We start from the raw sequence: 17,454 nt of genomic DNA, 5'->3' as shown, positions 1-17,454 counted from the left end.
AGGAGGTGAAGCAGGGTTGTGGCCAGAAAGCCTCTGAGAGGGCTGAGATTCTCATGAGGAAGAAGAGGGCTTGGGTGGCACTGCAGTTACCCATGGTCGTGACATTCTTCTGTAGAAATACAGATCCACAGGCATGCACCCTCACATATACACCCAGAAGACTCTCCCCACAGCTTTCATACCTGTGTCTAAGTACATGCATGCACACAGGTGCTAAGGAGGCACAGGTGGGCAGTTACAGTCTTCACATGTACCTGAATGGTCCTGCGTGCACAGATGCATGCACAGACCTGAGCTGCAGGCTCTGTCACATACAGATCTTAGTGGCCTGACTTTTCTAAACCCACGGTGGGAGAGGCACAAGGGGTACGGTTCGTCCCTGTGGGCTTTATTTGCAGAGCCTTCTGTCTGGATTGCACTCATCTCTGCTTGCCATACACAGTGTCATAAATTAGAAGCCACAAAGCCTTGTCTGACCCTCGCTTCTCCCTGCTGACCTTTGCTCTGTGACCTCTCTAGTGGCTGCACACCCCTTTGAGCTGTAGAGATCCCTACGGTGCACAAAGCTCCTCACACCTTGCCAGGCCCACAAGAGATTGCTTTCAGAAGGTCCTTTCCCATCTGCCAGATGGGAAAACAGAGGCTTGGAGGACCAGTTCCCACCCCAATCTCCTGGACTGAGGTTAGCACCCAAGCCCTGCTCTCAGCTTCACATTCCAACGTTTTAGGGAGACTGGCTTTTCCCTCCTGCTAAAGAGTGGGAGCCCCTGGCCCATGAACAGTCCCAGAGGTGTCTGGGTTGCCAAAAAGGGCCTGGTGGGCCTGGAGGTCCAGCCAGCCAGGGCACACAAGCCCCAGCCCTGCCCTGCCCAGCAGCTGACTTAGCCCAGTTCACATCAACATCAGGCAGAGTCGAGCCAGCCTTACGTGGCTCTGAGGCTCAGGCTAGTCCTGCAGCAGGTGGAGTGGAGAGGGCCAGAGCTGGCCTGGGCCATAATAGCCAGCAAAGACCTAGACACAAGGTGAAAGGGTTTCCCTTCCAGGGCATGACAAGCAGTCCCCCTAGGGCTGGCACATAAAAGGCTCTCAAAAGTAGGCAGATGAAGAAAGGTTCTGGAGTGACGTGGTGAAGGGTATGGACTCTGAACTGAGGCTTTGGGGGATTTCCCCAGCTCTGCCACCTTTTCCCTTCGTGACTTCAGGTGAGTGCCTTAACCTCACAGTGCCTTCATTTCCTCATCTTACAGAGGGATGAGAATGGACCCTGCCTCGCTGAACTGGGAAGCATTCAGTGATGCTGAATGTAAATTCCTCCCACTTCTGCCTGGGAGGTAGTTGGGCTGTATGGCATCTGGGTTGATGTTGGGGGTGCAGGCATTGGTGAGCCATGGAGCTGGAGGGGTGACCCAGCCCAGGTGACACCTTCTGGACTTCACCCCAAGAGCTGCAGGCACCCTGCAAGGGTGGAACTCAAGGAATGACATGGTCACATTGTCATTTAAGAGAGGCTGGAGGGGGAGAGCAGGGTTTGGGGGATTGGACTGGATTTGGGTTTCATGGGAGGTGATCCCAAGCAGCTGTTCCTCAGAGCTCTGCAGCAGGGTCCTGGAGTGGAGGCCACCCTCCCTGTACCCCTGTTCCCAGCCCTCCTGGCTTGTAGCTTCCCACTGTCGGCAGGTATACCAGCCGTTCACCAACCAGCTGCCTTCCAGGGTTATACAGCCCTAGGTGGGCCTGGGGCTGGCTGCAAAGACCTTGGGTGCCAACCCCAGCTCACAGAAGATCTGGCCGTGGCCCAGCCCCTGGCTGCACAGTCCTGGGATTCCAGGGTCCCCATGTGGCATGCCTGTCAGTCTTCAGCTGCCAGCTGAGAATGCACACTCCCCCCGCCCAGAATGTGTTGCCTGCAGCCCCGTTTCTCTCTGCCTCCAGCCTCTGCAGCCTGCCCTAACCCTGTAACCCCCACCCCAGCTCTGAGCTGAAAATAGTCTCTGGCCCCCAGCTCACTCCTGCCCTAGGGGTGGTACCCACCCTGATTCAATAGGGTGGGGTTGCCTAGCCCTCTGAGCAGGACTTTCCTTCAAGCCTTAGCCCTGCCCTAGACCTGCTGTGTGACCTTGGGCAAGTCCCTGCCCCTCTCTGAGCCTCTGATCTGGAAAATGAAAAGGTTTGGGTTAGGTCAGGGGTCACAAACGGCCTGGTCTTTAAGGGTCTTAACAGCCTAGTGATGCTGGGGTCACCCCTGCTGTGCACAGGAGAAAACCTGAGGTGCAGAGAGGTTAGGAAATTTACTCAGGGTTACAGAGCTATCAGTGGAGCCAGATTCAAGCCCCGTTTTGTCTGATCCTGAAGTGTATTTTTGCCCCTACATCAAGCTGCCTCTCACAGACTTGTATGTTGGCAGAGTGATCCGTGCACCCCTTCAGCGAGGGTGAGTTGAATACCCCCAGGGCTCTGGCACCTGCATCTAAAAATGAATCTGCATTTGAGGAAATGCTGAGAGTAGATCCCTGGGCCCGGGCCAAGGCCACCGAGTTTCCAGCACAAAGTGGGCCGGGTGGGGACCCAGCAATGATACCAAATCAAAGCGGTGGGTTCTCTGCTCAGTGCAATGCACAGCCGAGCTGAGATCCCAGGGTTTCAGTGAGAGAAGAGTTTAATGCTACATGGAAAGCAGGAGAGCAGATGGCCTCTGGGCCCCAAATCTCTCTTCCCGAGTCTGAGGAGTTCAGGATTTTTATATATTCAAGCAAGAGGAGATGGAGTTGTTACCATTAAAATATTAAATCAAAGAGGGCTGAGGCTAGACTAGAATAACCATTACAATAGTGAGTATAGACGTGGGTGAGACCAGCTGAGTTTCAGTAATTTCAGGTATTCTGCCTATTCTACAATATACAGAGAAAAACATCTATATCATGAATCAGTAATCATAATCATTTGTTAATTCTTAATTTCTCAGTTACAGCAAGATGAAGCAGGTGAAGGAAGTAGGAGCTCGGAAAAGCAACTCTTCCTTGATGCTGGAGGAGGGGGCAGGTGGGCAGGGCTCCCACAAAGGAGTGGAGGAGTAAGTCCTGCCTGGGGTCTCAGCCCGGCTGGCTGCGGGGGGCTCAGGGCAGTGCAGTTGGAGAGGATGCACTCAGCCACAGCTGGAGGCAGGCGCTAAGTCAGCCCTCGAGGGCCTCGGAGGTTGGGCCACAGAGTTTGGCTTTGGTCCTGGAAGGAGTTGGGGGCCAACCAGGATGGTGGAGCAGCAGCAGTTCCTCCAGGAAGGCCTGAGATTGAGCTCACAGCTCCCCTGGGACATCTCCTGGCCAGTCCCAAAAGGGAAAAACCAGTTTCCCTAAAGAGTTGAAATGTGACGCTGCCCCAGAGCAAGGCCTGGCTACCGTCCTCTGCTGCCACTGTCTACATGTCCACCTGACGTGGGTCTGACCTCAGCCCAGAAGCTGGGGGTGGGAGGTGAAAGGAAGACATGGATAAACCTCAGTGACGGGGTGGGGACAAAGCAGCCCAGAGAGCAGCCCAAGGTCACGGGGTGCATCATGGTGGACGCCATGCCTGGCAGGTCAGGCAGGAGAACCCTCCCCAAGGGGTGGTGGGTGTGGGACCCCCTCTGGCTCTCCCAGAGTCTGGTGGGTGCCACGCCGGTTGTGGTGGGTGAGGCTGCACGGGCCCCTGAGGGACCCCAGACCTCACCTGCCGACAGGCCTCCCCAGGGCCGAGCTGGGATTTGGTGAACCTGCTGTGAAGGAGTCCTGGGCCGTAGCCCAACTGTGGGTGCTGCCTTCCTCCTGCGGGTGTTTGCTCACCCAGCTCTCACCAAGCTCCAAAGTCCACCTCCGTCTGGTCTGTGAGCCAGAAACCCACTTGCTTGGGGAAGAGGATGGCCACGCCCATGCCCTCTGGCCCTGGGTCCAAAAGTGACTTGGCCAAGGCCTCCGGGGTGGTGTCTCCATTGGACTCACAGCATCTTGGCAGCCTAGAGCAGGCGTGGTCTCTAGAGGTCGCTCAGCCCAACTCCTCATGATACAGATGGGGAAACTGAGGCCCAGAAGAAGGCGCTCCCCAGAGAAACCCAGCTTCATGTGCCAGGCTTTCAGATACAAAACTGAGCATGGAGGGTGTAGACCCTGGGAGGGGCCAAAAGCAACGGTGGTGGCACTGTCCCTGCCATGGTGCCCGGCACTTGCAGAAAAGCCGGACTGGCCTCTGAGGAAGTTTCGGGGTCTGCAGCGATCCACCTGGCACAGGGCTTGAGAACTGGAGGGCACCCTCCTACCTGGCTTTGTGAAGCACCCCGTACAATCTGCCTCCTATAATCATTACCTCCTGCCTGGCCTGCTGCCATCAGCTCCTCCTCCATCTGCACACACAAATCGCCCAGGTGAGGCCTGGGCATGGCAGGCCCAGAGGCCCGGGGCAGAGAGAACACTCCAGAGCCAGGGCCATAGGAAAGCTGACAGGGCGCCAGGGGGTGAGGAAGGGACAGTGAACTCAGAGAAATCAGGGGCCACTCCATTTCCTCCTCAGTCCCATTTGCTGAGCGACTTGGTGTTCCCGGCCGAGACTGCAGTCCGGGAGGCAGCTGTGTCCACAGGGTCAGGGGATCCAGCACACGATGCAGCATCCATGGTACCTAGGGCAAGTGCCTGGAGGTCGAGGGACTCGAGGGTCAGGGAGGACTTCCTGGAGGAGGTGGAGCTCCAGTTGGACCCTGCAGAGGTCCTGAAGAGTAAACATGACTTTGAGAACTGGAAGCATTCCAAGCACAGGGACCAGCTGGTGCCAAGGCATCAAGGCAGGTGCACTCGGGCAGATCAGTGGGGTAAGGGGTGGAGTCTGGGCAGTGAAGGAACTGAGCTTAGAAATGTCCCCTGGGGGCCAGGTGGCAGGAAAAGAATGGAGTTTGTACTTTGCTTCTAACTTGCTAAATGTCCCTGGACGAATCACGCCCCCATTTCTGTGCCAGTTGTCCTCGGGTCTCTTCTGAGAGCTTAGCAGAAGTGTCTGCCTTTGGGAAGGTGTCAGCACGTGCTAGGGTCCTAGGCTGAGGGACGGGCAGGGATCCCCTTGGGAGTTGGTGGGCAGCTGGCCAAGGAGGCTGCTGCAGGTCCTCGGGCTTCTCCCTGATTGGTGAGGGTTGGCATATACCCCTGGAGCTTACCAGCCTGGGCCAGCCTGGGAGGATGGGGAGCAAGTCTCTTCTGGGCCAGACCCATCTATGGGCTAAGGATCCCCCTCTCAGGGTGACCCTCCAGAGCCCAGGGATTGGGGAGTGGGCTAAGAGATGGGCTTCTGCTCTCTCTACTGTGACCAACTGCCTCTTCCTTCTTGGGGTTAGGTGGTCCTCCCCAAGGCTGCAGCCCAGCTCAGAGTCTCGCATGGACAAGGTGCCTTATTTAAGCCTGCCCAATGCCAGTGCTGGGCTTCTGATCTATGGTGGGTGCTGCTACAGCCTGGTGCCCCTTCCAGGAGCGTCCCTCCCCCATAGCCCTGGACTCATCCCAGTTTGTGTTTACAGAGCCTCCAGTAACCAGCAGCGGCCTCCCCCTCACCTCTCACCTATCAGCAGGGTGGCAGCCTCAGGCTCCTGGGTCTCCAGTGGCCCATGATTGCACAAATCCCCCCAACAGTCTGGGCCTGGGTTCCTCCTCCGGAAGCCCAGAAGCCTTTAGAATAAAACCACCCCACAGTTCCCAGCCTCTTCACAGCCATGGTTCACATCTCCCGCATAACAATGTGCATTTGGGCTCCACGACCCTATTTCCCAGGGAGGGTGGCTAGTCAGAGAAAGGATGAGACCTGACCAAGGTCACATAGCCAGGCGGGGACTCAAACCCAGAATCCCAGTCTCCTGCTCACAGCTCTTTTTGGACAGAGCCATTGTTTCCTATACAAAGAGGTGGGTCTGGGCTGGGCAAGGCGGAGAAGCAGGCCCCTGGCAGACCTGCAGGGGGATGAAGGAGCTGGAGGGCAGAGTCCCTGAGTCACTGTCTTTCCTTCTTGGCTCCAACTGCTTTAATTGGCCAGGGTGCCGGTAGCACTGACATTTACCTGGTGGGGAGGGGGGCCTCCCTTTTGAATCAAGATGCTAAAAATAACTGAGCCCAGCTTCCCAGGACCCGTGCCCAGCCAGCACCTGCCTGCCTGCCTCACCGACCCTTTCTTTGGGTGCTGGGAGGTAATCACTTTGCAGGCATGCAGTTTTTTGTGCCAAGACTTCCTAGGGGCTAGTGGGTGACGTCTCTACCAAGCTTACCTGACCCTAGGTATTGGGGCAATGGACCCCTGCTTGAGCCCCGGCCTCCCTCCCCCTTTTCTCCTCCGTTGCCTCTGGGAGGTTGGGCCCCTGCTTTGAGCTGCAGTTTCTCCTGGGCTACCTGGTCTGTGCACCGTCACCCCACCAGACACAGTGCTTGCCTCTGGTCCTGCACCAGGCTGGACACGCCTAGTCGGACATGCCCGGCTTCTGCCCCCAGGCTGCTGTTTATCCTAACACGTGAGCAACCGAGACTTTGGGACTGGGCAGGTTGGAAATCCTGCTGTGCAACCTTGGCATATTTCTGGGCCTCTATTTTTGTCATCTCTGAAGTGGGCGTTGTAATATCATCTTATAGTACTGTTGCAAGACTGAAGTGGGGCTTAGTACAGAAAGTGCCCACTTGGGAGAGCTGGGCCCTTGGGGCAAGTGAGAAGCATTACTTATTTTCCTTTCTCTTTCTTTCTGAGTCTGAAAACCCTGGGAATGTAATAAATTTAGTTGATGCGTTTGGATGAGAAGCAGATCTTGACGGTCCAAGCTGACTGGGAAGTCAGTCTCCCCGAGAGCAGGGGATCGTGCCCTCATCCCCTTGCACCTCTGGGGTGCAGTGGCCCGCTGCACCCACCCAGCCTGTGTTTGCCCAGTGCTTACCCTGGGTCAGTGTGACCGGAATCATGCTGATACTGGCCTCCATCTCTTTGGCTTTGGGGCCAGCCCAATAGAAATACAAGTCTTTTTGTATTTGCCAGCTGTGGGAGCCTGAGCCAGTGACTTAACCTTTGCGTACCTCAGTTTACTCATCTGAAAATGGGGATAATAATGGCCCCTACATCCTAGGTATTGTGAGCCTTAAATTAGCACTGCTTGTGCAGTACTTAGATGGGCATCTACCCTTCCTCCACCCCCATAGGAAGGCTAGTGGTGGCAGCTGGCAGTCCTCACAGCAGCCTGCTACCATCAGGTGAATGATGTGTCAGATGCTGTGCTAAACACTTTACATACATTATCTAACTTAATCATTGTGACAACCTTACACAAGGTGCTGTGTTCCAGATGAGGAAACTGAGGCACCAAGAGGCCACACATAGCTTTAAAAGTGGTAAAACCAAACACCAGAATTTGATCCCAGCCTGGCAAGGTTGACCAACTGTCCCAATTTGCCCAGGACTGTCCTGGCTTTTACTAAAATTTCTGCATCCCTGAAATTTCTCAGTTCCATGCAAACCGGGGCAGTTGGCCACTCTAGTCCAGTCGAAGCCCACCAGCCACACTCCTAACCCCGGTAGGCCTCCCTTCTCGTTTCAGGGGCTCACCAGTGCACTCTGGGCTGGGTGTCTCCTGGTCCTGGCTTGGCCTCCTGCCCTGCATCTCTTAGATCCTCCATTCTAGACAGATTGCTCTGCCCATCGCCCAAGGCTTGCCTCCAGCTCCCTCCTTCAGCTTCCTGTGCCCCCCCCCCCCAGTGGGCTCTGTCCTCAGAGCTGCACCTGTCACTGGATCCTGGCCTACCCTTCCCCAGGCCTCGGTTTCCCCATTTGTAATGAGGGATTTGGCAGCTCTACTCCCAGCTTTTTCGAGACAGTCTGGAAAAGTCTTCCTTAAAAGAAGGAGAGCAGAGTAATCCCACCCCCTGGCCAGGCAGCAAGGAGAGGTTGTGCTCATTCCTTCCGGACCGTTGATGGAGTGCACAACTGACAAAGGAGAAAGGTCAGCAGAGGGACAGCGGAGTCGGTGGCAGCCTGCCCGCTGCAGTGCCCTCCCCCCACAAGCAGGCCGCAGTGCTGGGGCTTCCTGCTGGGAGGGACCCAGTCCTTCTTGGGGTCCTGGGTCAATTAACATTGACTCCGGCAGCTGCTGGTTCAGCAAAGCTGGGCATCCAGAGCCCCCAGAGGGCTGGAGGCAGATGCCTGGAATGTCCTTGTCACTTCCCTCTCCCTCGCCCCCACATTGGACAGTCAGTTCGACCCCCTTCACCATCTCTGGGGCCTGTGTCCCCTCCCGTCCCCACCACCTGCTGGCCTTCGAGTCTCACTGACTTCCTGCCTATAACACACTGAACCCCCACAACCCTGTGCTGCCTTTCCTGGCTTCTCACTGTCACCAGAGAGAATCCAAACCCCAAGCCAACAGGAAGGTCTTTCTCTAGCTCAGAAAGGTTGTTCCAATCTGCCCGGGCCTTTCCTGAAGACTTCAGCCTGCCTGGGCCCTCCCTACCCTCAATCACGGGCCTCCCAGGCCCTCCTCCCCCCAGACAGGCCCTTCCAGGACCTGGTGCACCCTTTCTCCTCCCCCAGAATCCCCACCCTCTGAGGGAGGCTGGAAGAGGTCATATGTGGGGTCTCGACACCCCAAGTACCAGGCCCAGCTCTGTACCCTGTGCTCCAGCCTCACCCAGGTTACAGGGCCAGGCCCACAGCAGAGCCTGTGACTAGGACACCAGCCTCTCCATGCTACCCCTGATATGCCCCCTCGAGCTGCCACCATGAAATTGCCCAGTGCATCTCATTCCCCTGGAGCCCAGCTGCCATGGCAGCCGAGCCCTTAGGAGGGCAGGAGAGTGTGCTGGCTAAGTGCCTGGGCTTTGGGGTCATAAATAACGGGAGTCAGAATCTGACACCATCACTTACTGTGTGATCTTGGGCAGTGCCTTAACCTCTCTGAGCCTCAGTAGTATTGCTTGTGAAATGTGGGTTAATAATAGTCCCTCCTTCGCAGCATGGGTTGGGTTAAATGAGATGCAGTGTTTGCATATCCCTGGAGTATTTTAACGCAATGCAGTCAAGTCGGTTATCATCATCCCCATCATATCATCTGTAAGGCAGGCAGGTACTGTAAACATGAGACGAGGGCCCTGTCTTCCACCTGGGCTCCTCCTGGATCTGTGAATGGTCCTTCCATTTCTACCCCCTTGCTGTCCCCTCTTTGGCCACCCTAGTGCAGCCCTCCAATATCTCTTACGACCCCAGGAAGCCCAACCCTCACTGGCTTCAGGTTGTCACCTGTGCACCTGCCTTATCCACCCAGCCCCTGGCAAGTGCCCAGGACACAGTAGGAACCTGTACGGGTTTGTTAGGTTGAACTGACGCTCACGTTCACTGGGCCAAATTCACCTCCAAGAACAACACAACAGCAGCCAGCAACCTGAGCCCATCCCCGAGGCTTCTGGGGGTACGTTTCTGAGACCAGGCTCAAGCCAGCTACACCGGGCTGATGGCAGGGGCCCACCTCCTCAGTGGTGGGGAGGGCATGGGGGAGGCAGGACGGGTCTGGAATTCCTGTCGGAAGGTTTTTAAAAGCCTACCTCGGGCGGGCCATGGTGGCTCAGCAAGCAAGAATGCTTGCCTGCCATGCCAGAGGACCCAGGTTCGATTCCCAGTGCCTGCCCATGTTTAAAAAAAAAAAAAAAAGGCCTACCTCACCTCCCCATTCTCAGAGATGTCGCATGGTGTTTTGTGCGCCCGGGTTCTTTCCCTATTTTCCGCCCCACCACTGCTCTCTGTTAAATTGTGTGATTATATTTAAACAAATCAATTCCATTGCAGAGTTTTTCCTGTCCTAATGATGAGTTTGCAGCACAAATGCCATTGATTTTTCACAGCCCTGAAAACCAGTTGATGAATAGCGTTGGGCTTGCCTTTGGAGAGGCACTTAGAGCATCTAGGCACCGCCCCTTTGCTTCTTTCCTTGCACCACCCCCTCCCCACCCCCACCCCATATTTAGCTGCCGCCTGAAGTCGGGGCTGAGTCCTTGGGTGGAGACTCAGTGCCCACCAGGGGTGGAATGTCATCGCTAGGGCCCGGCCCCTTGTTCTGGTGAAACAGTAATAGTTGAGGTTTGTATTGATTTTGGCCAAAGGCAGTAGTGAAACTTACAGAGCCGAGTGCTGGTGCCGTGTGGTGTTCAGCTCCCCTTACAAGTTCAGAGCGTGGCCGCTAACTGCTCTGGCACCGTTTGAGACAGAGCACAGCTGACGCTGATGGGGCAGCCAGCTCGAAAGTTCTTTGGGGGCTGCTTTTTTTTTTTGAAGGGGAGGTTAAGAAGCTGGCCAGACCAGGAGTGGAGAAACTTGCCTTTGTGAACAGCCAGTGTGCAGAGTCCTGGCTAGCAACTCTGCAGGGCTTTTTGCCTTTTTGATCACTGCCAGGCATGCAAGTTTGTGTGAACATTCTCATGACCCAAGACTCAGGCTGGCAGGTGTTATTGCTCCCAATTTAGGGACAGGAAGACTGAGTCGGATTTACTGGAGGGAGGAAAGGGCTCCAGGCCTGGGTAGACACAGGGAAGCTCTTACTACCAGCCTCTTTGCTGATCTCTTTGCCTGCCCCTGGACTTTGCGTCTCCCTGAGCCCAGCACAGGTGGTGAGTCCAGAGGCCTCATCAGTTATCACCCAGGCATCAGCTGTCTGCAGCCAGGCACACCCCACAAGCATGGAATTAGACTGGGGGTAAGGCAGGAGGGAGTGGTGGGAACTGCGGCAAACTAAAGAGTGCCCCTACTTCTCAAATCCCTCCAAGTTATGCCTGTAAAGCCACACGGAATGGACAGTGAGCTGAATTTGCTCTCTCTCCTTCTAGTTCAAGCTTTTGCCTTGAAGATTAAAATGCCACAGCTAGGGTGGCTCTTCAAGGTCACATCACAAAGCAGGGTTTGAGTTTGGTGGGGGGGGTGGGGTGAGGATGAGGCCTCTTGGGGCAGGACAGGGAATTTGGTTCTAGGGAAGACAGCTGCCCTCCACCCCCACTGGGGAGATCCAGGAATTGACCCAGTGCCTCCCTTCCCTTGGCCCACAGAGCAAGCACCCTCCCCCCACCCTTCAGACAAGCCTCCTATTTGTCCCTGGTAATCAGGTTAGCCTCTGCTTGCTCCATGATGCTGCAGTGGCTGAGCTGACCAGCTGCCTCTAATGGCCTGTCCACCTGACCCTTTCCCTGGCCCTGGGGGTGGGGAAGGGATGCTAAGAAAAGAAGTGGGAATGGAATGTCCCACTCCCTTGCTTTTCCCCTTTCCACAGCTTCCAGGATCAAGTCCAGACCCTCAGCCTGGCATTCCAGGTCCATCACGATGATCAGGACTGTATTTACTTGTCCATCCTTTGTGTCCCTGGTGTGCTCTCCTGCAGTTGCCCTGCTATTTCCCACCTCCTTGCCTCTGTACATGTACGTCCTTAAGCTATTTCCCACCTTCTCAGAAAACTCCTGTGCACTCTCCAAAACCCCACTCGTCTCTTCCTCTGGGCTACCTCCTCTCTGGACTCTCACAGTTCTGGGAGAACTTAATCCCACCGCATTTGAGTGCATTATTCCTGGGTCTATTTTCCCTTGAGTTCTTGGAGGGAAGGAAGAATATTTCCCTCTTTTATGGGCCCCTGGTTACAGTGCAAAGAAGTGCTCAGGGACAGAATGAGGGCAACAAAGGAGAGAGGGGTGGGGACCAGGGAGAGAAAGAGTCAAACACACCCCTCCAGCCTACTACTTGCTAGAGAGGCCTGTCCGTCGTGACACGTGGGGAGCTCCTGCCAGCATCAGGCCTGAAACAGACCCACGGGGGCGTTGGTGTTAGCCCATCCCCTATTCCTATGGCACCAAATATCCCTCCCCGCCAATACTCTGCTCCTACAGCTGAGACCACTCCCCAAACCATGCCCAGACCTCACCCCTCTGTTCCTGCTAACTTTGTTTTATAAATAAATTATATAAATAGGCTCCTCTGATTCCTGGGAGCATGCAGCGTTTAAGGACTGGGGCACCGCTGCAGGCATAATTGTACTACCGAATCCATCAGCTGCCTAATTACCATTCATTTTGCATTTATTTCTGCTAATTAAAAAGAGAGAAACTCCTAACAACTTTTACGTAAATACTATATTTGTTCTATGTAAAGATGGGATGCTAATTTGCTGGTGATTAGCTGATTATCTAATTTTATAGCTGTCACGCAGGATGGCCCTGTCTCCCCTTTGCACCCCAGACACCACTCCAGGCCCCCGATCAGGGGCAGGAGGAAAGGGTCAGCCGAGGCGCACTGGGGGTGCTGCGAAACCTGCCTGAGGTCTAGGGTCCCCCGGAGCACCTGGCACCCCTGGGCTTCAGCTGCAGAGCCAGGAGGAGCCTTTGGCTCATCCATGCTTTCTGTACAGATGGAGAAACTGAGGCCCATAGAGGTCTAAGGACTCCCCAGCAAGATAGTGGAAGAGACCAGTCCCTGCAGGTGTGTGGACTCTCATTCCAGTGCTCATCCCACCATAGCATGCTGCTCTGAGGTGGCTTTATTTGCTGGTGGAGAAATCTCTGGACCAAGCTCCAACCCCTATGGAGCATAGATGTAGGCTGGTCTAAGCCTGTGTGCCTTCCTGCAAACTCCTGCCTCCTCCCACTTCCCTATCCAGGCCCAGGATTCTGCCCCCTGCCCCCTCCCCCATGCCCCCGACTGCACAGGTCCCTCCCTCTAGACCCAGGCATCCCCAGGAAGACCCTCTATGAGCTCTGCTCCCAGCCTAGGGCATTGCATGGGCATGTGTGAGGGCGTCGGAATTTCAATTTCACTATTATATATTTATTTTCTTGAGAATTAGAAAAATGTATACAATGCCCCTAACTCATGGTTCCACAGGTGATAGTGACTTAGATGAGGCTAAGTAAAAACAAAGTGACTGGTTTAAAGTTATTTAAGTAAAAATACATGAATAATGAAGGTGGGGCACAGATGTGACTTAAAATGTCGAAGAATGGAAGTTGGGGATGTACTGAGGGAGGGTCTGAGAATATGGGGCCTGGGCAGACAATGTCCCTGGGTCCTGTCCCTCTCTCCACAACCCTGCGTTCCGGGGGAATGAGCCCATGAGAAAGAACTAATTTTCCCTCCCAGAAGGCGATTTAAGTGGGGCCTTTGTTTCAGGGAGACCAGGTGTGGGCGAGTCACTTCTCCGGGACTCCCTGGAGAGTCCCCAGGTTGGCGAGATGCTGACTGACCCGCCTTAACAAATGACCAGCCGGAGACGTAATGAGAGAATGGCTTTGACCAGGCCGGGGTGCTGTCCGGGCAGCCACAGAGGTCAGGGCCCGCCTGGCCAGATGCAAACCCCAGAGGCCCTGGAGTTGATGGCCGTGGTTCCCACCTGGTGGCCACTTTCTGGAGCCTCAGTCTCCCCCTCTGGGAAATGGGAGGGGAGGGGGGCGCTCAGGATTGCCGGAAGTTTCTGCAAGGTCTGCGTGCAAAGCGCCATTCCCAGTGTCTCTCAGCTGAGTAGGTGGTGAGCCTGTTTCTGAGCCCCGGGGCCCCCCTCCGGCCACTGGCTCATCGCCCCTGTGTCTGTGTGAGTGGACCCCACTGCCGCCAGAGACCTCCCGCTCTCCAACCCTTTTATCACCCTGCACACAATCAGGGGAAGCCTGCAAGGCCACTGGGGCCATGGGCAGATGGAAAACAAAGAGAGAAAACAAAGGCCCTGCTCCGAGGAGGCCAAAAGGCAGCTGCCTCCTCCCTCCTCTGCCTGTCCCACCAGAACCAGGCCTCCGCCTCTCCAGAAGGCTGGCCTCAGACCTCACACGGGGTTGGAGGTTGGCCCCATTGCCACTTGCAGGGTGACCCTTGAGAAGTCACTGCTCGCCAAACCTCCTTTTTCTTATCTGTGAAATGAGGGCATTGGACAACCTGCTATGTGGCCTTCAGCATCCCCTCCCCCCCGGGTCTTTTGGGGATGGCTCCAGCAGGCCCAGCCCATGTTTAGGAATCCCCAACACCAAAAAGCCAAGGCAGTACCCACTTTTGTCCACGGAGAGGATCCCTGTATGCATGGGCACAGCGTAGCAAGCAGGAGGCCACGGTTACTGCTGAGAACTGGGTGCTGGGTGCTTAATGCATTTCTATGGAATGAATAAATGAATGCTATAATCAAAACCCAGCATCAGCCTTGATCACTGCTGCTCTTGGAGCTTCTGAGCTTAGCAGGGGTGAGTTACAGCTCTCCTAGCCCCCACCAGAGAGGTAGCAGAGAAGTGATTGAGGGCATACACTGGCACCAACAGTTCTGCCCTATCCTAGCTGTGTGACTTTGGGCTGGTTACTTAACCTCTCTGTATCAGTTCCCTCATATGTTAAAAAGGATTGTGATGAAATTAAGTGAGTTAATTCAGGCACTTAGACCAATTACAGATAAAGGCTCATTGATGCTAAGTACTACTATTATTATTAGCATCATTATCCATTTCATCACTATTTTAATGATTAGAGGTGGAATTCCTGGGAAGCTCATGAACTCACATTTCTAGTCCCCTCCCCTGCACTGCCCTGTTAAGGGCAGAGTGTTGCTAGGAGCTGTGGAATATTCTCAGTGGGGAGGGACAGCAAATTGCTGTCAAGGGCCTCGTGAGAAGGGGGTCTAAAGGTACATGGGAGGTTCAGTGGTAGAATGCTCACCTGCCATGTGGGAGACCCAGGTTTGATTCCTAGCCCATGCAGCCCAAAAAAAAAGAGATAGAGAGAAAGGGACCTGGATCCAAAGTCTCTATGAATTTGTTGTGATTTTTTTTCTCATTCTCGATACGCTCTTTTTTGCCACATTTTGTATTTGCAATTTTTAATATATATACAATATATATGTGTACAGTATATAATATATATAAAATAGTATATATATAATATAAACATGCTTAAAGAAGCCTCCAAATTTTATGGTATAAACATCAGTCCTCCCCTGATTATTTCTGTCATCACCGTCTTTCTGTGGCCACAGTGGGGGGACACCTGCCTAACTTCCCACCCGGTAGGCAGCCACCTGATTTGCATGCTTGCCCGTGGCACCCCAAAGCTGAGGCCCCACTGCACCCCCAGGCTGAGGGAGCCCGGAGCGGATAGGCAGAAGTCTGGGGCCCGCCCTGATGCAACCCCCCCACCTCCCCGGGGCCACCGGCCCCAGCCCTGCAGACGGCCCCAGCCCCACCCCGTGCGTCCCGGTGGGCAGGCACAGGGGGCAGTTGAGCCGTGGGAAGCAGCTTACTGAGTTGGAACTGCTGCCTTTGAGGCCCCCGGGGGTGACTGGCTGGGTGCCAAGTCCCGGGTTGAGTGGGGGGCAGAGGCACAGGACAGCCTCCGCCCCCAGGTATTCGGAACTCCCAGGCTCAGGCCTGGACGGGGTGAGGACTGGCCCAGGCAGGATTCGGGCCTTGTGTCAGAGGTGTTGGGGCAGCCCCGGGCCGTGAGGCCCCGACCCTCACAGAGGCTTCCTGGAGGACGGCCCCTGGCTGGCGCCTCCGCCGAGCTCGACAGGGACATTTATAACTCACAGCTGTGAGGTCCTCGGCCCAACTGACTGTGGTAAACCCATCTGGCTTCAGGAAGTCCCATCCCGAGGCCACTCCCCAGCCCGACCCCACACTCTCCTTCACCTCCTGACACCACATCCTGTTCTCAGCAGGAGGGGCGGGCAGCTGGGATGCAGGGCCAAGGGGCCCCGCCAGGGTCCTCAGTCTCCGGGCAGAGTGGGAGAGGACAGAGAGGGTCAGTGAGCCCTGAGAGCCGTGAGGCCTCCGGAATCACCAGGGCCGGCCCCGCGGGGGAGAGCAAGGCCCAGAGAGGGCCTGAGACTGCCCCAAGAGCCCACGGGACCTCAGGACCAAGTGCTCTAGTTGTGGGGCTGAGGGCAGCCTTCTGGGCTTCCCAATCTAACTGAGAGAAGGGGTTCCCAGGGCCAGCCTGACGGAAAGGGGCAGAGGTGAACCAAAGCCCCAGAGGGTGCTGGGAAGAGGCGCTGTCTTGGGTCCAAACTGTGTGTGGTCTGCAGCCCCCCCATTGAGACACCCCAACCTGGGGTCAGATTCCCCATAAGGCCGGCGCCATCTAGATTCCCACAGCAGAGTCCAAGTTTGGAGAGAGGAATGATCTTGCCCCCAGTACTGGGGAGAGAGAACAATATGGAAAGCTTCCAGCACACCGTGATTTGACCCTTTCACCTCCCTGGCCACATTTGCTCACTGATTCTTGGGCGAGGGACTGAGGCTTTGGCCCTGACGGCCATCCCCTCTCCTCCTCCCCATGCCTTGCTTTCCCCATCCACATGAGAGGGTTGGCGAACTATAGTGATGCTACCAAAGCTTGGCTCACGTGACTCTGCTGGCCCTTGACAAGATTTTAGAGTTGGATAATACACAAAGAAACATACATTTTTGTTTTATTCGTTGTATATTTATTAAGATTTGGAAAAAATCTAGCATATCAAGCCAATTATTTTGGGGTGCAATCACTTTGGACAAGGCCAGGTTTATTAAAGCTAAAAAAAACCAGTGAGTTAAAGTAAAGATAAATACTAATTAAGTTATCCCATGGTGGCGTGGCACTCTGCCTGAGAATCATGAAGGCCATAGAGGACCTGAAGTTAAGGGAAAACAAATGAAATCACCAGCAGGACTCCTTCCCCGGTGAAACTCTGTTTTCTGGGCCTCCCTTGCTGCGTTGAAGCAAAACCTCCAGCCCTAAACGCATGCAGAGGCCGTGAGTTGCGGTGAAGCAGGGCTGAGCCCCTGCTCCCGAGGAGGCGCATGCAAGATGAAATGGCTCCAACGGCTGCTTAGAGATCTGTGCGCAATTCCTAACGAGGAAAGAATTCAGGCCGGGGTCGCCGTGTGGCTTTGGAAGTGTCTGGGGCCGGGGCGTGAGATAATTCCCTGAAGCCAGGCATGGGGCCCAGAGGAGAAGTTGCAAGAGCTTTGTAGGCAGTGGCTAAAAATACCCCACCAGTGTCTCCCTGTCACCCTGCCTAGGGGCCGCACAGGAAGGCGATGACTTTCTGCTTTGCTTACCAAGAAAAAGACAACAACCCTAAGCCCCCAAACCCCAGAAGAAACAAAACTTACATATTAGAAAAAAAAAATCCCCTGAGGAGCTGTTAGTTTACTCTTAAGAGGGTGGTGGTGCGAGGAAGACACAGTGGGCACTGATAAAGCAGACATCCCAGGGCGGGTGGGCTGAGATTAGCCCGGCAGTGGGGAGACAGCGGCCCTGGCGGCTCACTCTGTCCCGTCTCTTTCTTTGCATCCTCAGGACCAGAAGGAAGTCCCCTGGTGTCAGACCAATGCTGCAGGAGGTGTGAGGAGAAGGAGCCATCATCACTGAGCTGCCGGACCTGCAAAGGTAACAACAGCAGACCCTGCTGCCCTGGCGTCTTGGCCACACTGCCACCTTGACCCAAAA

General features: G+C 55.1%; 1 protein-coding gene across 1 annotated transcript in view; it reads left to right on the top strand.

The window, feature by feature from the left end:
* The window catches only part of ZMIZ1 (zinc finger MIZ-type containing 1), a 200,120-nt gene that overhangs the window by 16,812 nt on the left and 165,854 nt on the right, over nt 1–17,454 (top strand). The window contains 1 exon segment of the mRNA XM_077124775.1: nt 17,305–17,394. The gene's annotated coding sequence lies outside the window, so the exon portion shown is untranslated.

This window comes from Tamandua tetradactyla, chromosome 13 (assembly GCF_023851605.1).
Source record: "Tamandua tetradactyla isolate mTamTet1 chromosome 13, mTamTet1.pri, whole genome shotgun sequence".
In the NCBI taxonomy this organism is placed as follows: domain Eukaryota; kingdom Metazoa; phylum Chordata; class Mammalia; order Pilosa; family Myrmecophagidae; genus Tamandua; species Tamandua tetradactyla.
This window is presented reverse-complemented; position numbering and strand designations above follow the sequence as displayed.